Here is a 499-nt window from a genome sequence, read left to right on the forward strand (position 1 = left end):
ACTGTGGCTTCTTCTAGCAACTCAACAACAGCTATGTAAAGGGTGGCTTTAACACTTTTGATGTATGAACTATTACGGGAAACCTAAGATTATGTAATTCCAAATTATAAAGTGACGGTTTAAATAAAAGCAATATCTGACTAACTTCAATGAAGGAGCTATTAATTAAAACGGCTTGGCACAGATTGCGCCTCCCCAGTGAGGTCCGCACTTCCTCTTCTTCCCTCACGCGCTCTTCCGAATATCGCGAGTCCACTGACTTGAGATCAGCCACTCGTACATATTTGTTGGAAAAGAAATTGTTTTTGTTGTAGCTGACGAATAACACTCGATACGTTCGTAGGAGCGTCCTTAAGTGCTCGTGTTAGTAATTATTATTATTAGGCTACTGCGCACTGTGACCAAAGTAGATCTATTGCGCAAAGGCTACTGAGGTACCCAATATTTTAAGGCTTTTTAAAAATTTTGGCACATTCTAGTGTTTATTGTTCCGCAGTTT

Source organism: Anastrepha ludens, chromosome 3 (genome assembly GCF_028408465.1).
Source record: "Anastrepha ludens isolate Willacy chromosome 3, idAnaLude1.1, whole genome shotgun sequence".
In the NCBI taxonomy this organism is placed as follows: domain Eukaryota; kingdom Metazoa; phylum Arthropoda; class Insecta; order Diptera; family Tephritidae; genus Anastrepha; species Anastrepha ludens.